Source organism: Polyodon spathula, chromosome 5 (assembly GCF_017654505.1).
Source record: "Polyodon spathula isolate WHYD16114869_AA chromosome 5, ASM1765450v1, whole genome shotgun sequence".
Taxonomy (NCBI): Eukaryota; Metazoa; Chordata; class Actinopteri; order Acipenseriformes; family Polyodontidae; genus Polyodon; species Polyodon spathula.
The window spans coordinates 77,678,178-77,682,892 of NC_054538.1; positions in this window are offsets into that span (position 1 = coordinate 77,678,178).

Consider the following 4,715-nt stretch of genomic DNA (forward strand, 5'->3'; position numbering starts at 1 on the left):
AGGCAATTCAATAAGAAACCCAGCAGGGTTTTATAAAGTGTCTTTCACGATAACATCACCAGAAAGCTCCCCACTCTTAGAGTTCTTGCTCTTGAATACAGAACCAGAAGGTCCCTTCTGTATGTCTAATATAATGAACTACAGTAGGTGTGATACAATGGCTCTGTTTTAAGGAGTATTTTTTAAAATCTCGTGTACTTAAGACTGTAGTTGGACCACAAGGACCAATTCCACAAGACCCCAACACAGATGAAACACTACCTGAGGTGTAAGAGGTCTCATTTACATAAAAAAATATATACAACAGAGTTGCTACAGATAGAAAGAAAGAAAGAAAGAAAGAAAGAAAGAAAGAAAGAAAGAAAGAAAGAAAGAAAGAAAGAAAGAATATTTTCAACAGTAGCTCCTCTCTGGATAGGGTCTCAGAACTCTTCAAGTCTTCCACTCACTTACCTGCCACTCCAGTCCAGCATAGTGCTGTCTTGCTATTTTTCTCCAGGCTGTCTCTTAGAGATAATGTTTAGCAGCACCCCTCTTCCTTCGCTATGTACTGTGCTTTTTTTTTTTTTTAACTCACCAAATCTCTCTTGAGGCATTTTTCTCACACATGGATGAAAGCAGGGTTTAAAATTTACAGCATTCCTTTGTTAGGATCTTTTTATTTATTTAATTTCACATTCATCTGAAGCAAGCAACATTGCATGAGTCATACTGCACTACATTTTCTAAAAAAACAAGATATTTTTAAAGGTGAAGTAATGTTTAGGGTTAAAAAAAATCGAATTAATATATTAATTAATAATATACTATTAGACTTGAATTCGAAAACATTGTGCCCAGTTTGAAATTCATGTTTATATTTGATTTGATTTCAAAAGGATTTTTGTTTTCAGTAAAATCCCAATTGCTGTGCCTGCCGCCATTGATTCAGCTTTTACTGCAGTTTACACATGCAATTAAACACACATATAGATCAATTCACAGCTAAACTTCCAGACCCAGATAAGGTGATCATTATGATTTAACTGGCCTCAAACAAGGTGTTACTTGGGCACACCTTCTGTAAGTTTATCCCACCATATACAAGCTCAGTAAATTTGCCCCGTGTACTATGAGAGTTGACACAGCTGCATGATCAGAAAGTGTGTTGTAGTTTATACCCCATAACCCATATGCAGCGGTGATTTTTATTAGGTGTAGATCTCTTGTTAAGCAATAAGCCACTGGGTTTCCGTATATACTGTACCCTTTTCACACTACCTAAATCGGGTGCTACCACTGTATTTAAAAAACGATGCTGCTAATGAAGTGAACAGCAAACACTTGGTTTCAAAGCATGCTGATTGTGCATTATTAAGGTAGTGTAGGATTTTAATCTCTGATTAACACAAAACAAACACATATATATATATATATATCAAACAATCAGGATAAATTTTCAGTATGAAACATCACACACTGTCAAAATGAAAACATTACAAAGTTGGTATCGGGTATGACCTTCCTGAGAATTAACATAATCCTGGCAGCAATGACGCATAGACCTGATCAGCCTCTGAATAGACTGCTGTGGGATGTTCCGCCACTCTTCCTGCAGCTGGCAAAGGCTGGCTGGTCGCAATTGTGGATGGCGCTGGCGATTTGGTCCCACAGATGTTCTATTGGACTCTGTGAGGAGAAAAAGCTGGCCATGGCAAGACCTCAACATTGTTTTCTTGAAGTTGTGCAATTGTAACCCTATCATTGTGTGCTGTTGCATTGTCCTGCTGGAAAATTGACTCTTCCGGATTGGCTTACAGGAATGGAAAAACTGCCTCAAGGACTTCATCAGTGTAACACTGAGCAGTAAGGTTGCCCTCAATCTGCACCAAAGGCATTCCTGTGTTAAAGGAGATTCCTCCCCACATCATCACACAACCATCGCCCCACCGGTTGGCCTGAACAACGCAACAGTCACCATACCGCTCACCATGATGTCTCCACACACATTGTTTTCCATCAGGTCTGTCGAGGGCTAAACAGCATTTATCATTGAGTAAAACACTCCTCCACTCACTCTGCCTCCACCTCAGATGTTCTCTGGCCCATTATGCAGATGGATCAGTCGGATGTGACGGTCCTGGTCCAGTGTGATGACCCTCTGCCTTCCAGGACATGGCCTGCCCCTCACAGAGCCAGTTTCCTGGTTTCTCTAGACTTGTCTACTGATTGTTGAAGCAGAACTTCTCATTCGCTGGGAAACTTCCCTCACAGACAGGCCGCCTTCAATCATGCCGATAGCAACCAGTCGTTCTTCATTACTCAAACAGGGCATGGTCATATCTATCGCTGTTCTTGTGTAATTAAAATCTTGTCTTTTCGAATGGTTATTTATACAGATTCTTAATCAGCTCATTTTGTCAATTTTAACTCAATATCTTTAAGGAATAGAAAGAAGACAAGAGTTGTATTGACAACAGAACTGGCAGAAGGCACAGGTGTCGTTGTCCATCAAATCAACAGTCACTCTTGAAATCAAGACTTAAAGTATATGTTGCAGCAAGAATATCTCTGTTAAGAAAGAGGAACAAGACTAAAAGTATAAAATATGCACAAGAACACAGAAATTGGACTAGGGAACAATGGTCAAAGGTGCTTTGGACTGTTGATGGATGGACAACACCACCTGTGCCTTCTGCCAGTTTGGTCGTCAATTCAATGCTTGTCTTCTTTCTATTCCTTAAGGATATTCAAGTATTGCTCATCATTGTTAGACAGCTTGTTGGGTCTTCCAGTCCTGGGTTTGTCAATTACAGGTGATGTTTCTCTGTACTTGTTGATTATGCTTCGGATACCACACCTTGAAAATCGAGTGATGCGAGCTATTTCACTCAATGTTTTTCCTTCTTTATGCAAGTCATGTTGTTATAATAGTAGAAAACACTAGCGGAGGCTGTGAGTAAATTGATTCTAAGTTGATTCTCTAGAATGGTTTGTAATAACTGAAATACCCAAGCATTAGACAATTGAGCAGATAAGTAATGATTGGCCTTGACTTGAAGAATCGAAATATGTCATGCTGAATGGGTGTCTGAATGCGTTCCAGCCCATCCTCTATGCTCTTCTACGGTATGGCTATTGACCACCTGAAGGCTCGAAATGCTTTATAAATCCTTATTGTACTGTATATGTATAGGGAATGGATAAATTATGTGAAGCATATACTGTTTATAGTGACTGTAACACCGAGGAAGTCCATGACTGTTAGAATCGATTCACTCTAAAAAGGGCAAGTGTCTCCACCAACCACACAGGCCAGGACGATGGGCAGCAAGAACAAGAATATCTTGACCTGTCTGAGCTATGTGAATGAGGCCAGGAAACTCCAGTCCAGGATCTGCAATAAGAACTATTTTTTTCCCTCTTAACCCATGAACAAGAGACACACATAGCCGACATACACAAACATACATATATATATATATATAACGAATACCAACACACTAGCATAGAGATCGACACTGAGGTTTGAATGGGATTGAGAAAATAAAACATTTCTGGACATGCCTATGTCTTCAACCTGGGTTTCTCTCTCAACCACAAAACCACAATTAGGGTTCTCTTGCTGCAAAATACACACAGCACTTGCAATATTTAATAATCACTGCCTGTTTTAAAGTGGCATTCTGAACAGCAGGTGTCAAGTTTTTGATCTGATTTTCCAATTATCCTAATGTTTGCAAAACTGCAATTAAATGAGACTAAACTAAACTTGAAAGTCCGTTCTTTTATTGATTCAAGACGAACTACTAAGCTGCTTCAATCAGTAAATCATTACTGTTTTGTAGAAATTCTGTACTGGGGAAATGAACCTTGGCTAGGGCACCATCTGGCTATGACACTGGAGTCAGAGAATGCAGCAAGCTTGTTTTATTGATCTAAAATATTATACATACGCATCAGGAAAAAACTCCCCAAGAGGGACCCAGGAAACAAAGTAAACAAATATACATTTAACATGATCGATTCTCACACGCCTTTCTCATTAATCAGTGCTTGCAAATACTTTGAGCAAGAAAGTATTTATGAAATCAAATGTTTAAATTTACCCAGGGAAGTTGCATTTCAAATGACAAGCGGTAACTGATTCCAGAGTTTAGGAGCTCTGACATAAAAGGAGTCTGGCTTATATTTGCTCTCATAAGAGCAATGTTCAGGTTTACATTCATTGTTCCTTAAAATATTAACTTCACTTGTTAACTTGGTGTGCAAGTATCTTGGACCATCACCATGTCTATGTTTGTAAAGCAGAGAGGCAAAATGAGACTGTCTTCTAAACTGAAATGGTAACAGACTCGTTTTAGTATACATCAGAGAGTTATGAGTGAAACCACCACAGCCCAAGGCAAACCTGTCTACTTCACACAGTGTCCAAGTGATTTAGACAGGTTTTTTCAAACACGTAAAAAAACATCTCTGTGGTAATAATAAGGTATGGTATGAGAGGGTTAATAGTGCACACAGTCACCACCTTTAAAACAAAACAGACAACCAGGGCCGGGTTAACCCATCACTGAGCCCTAGGCAAGCATACACTTGCAGGTCCCCTACCCCTGAACAAACAGCCACACACACATATACAGATACACACACCTCTATATACATTACAGCCTTTATAACTAGCCCTCCACCCTCTTACAACAGCTAGAATTCTGTTTGAAGTTATTATGAATGAC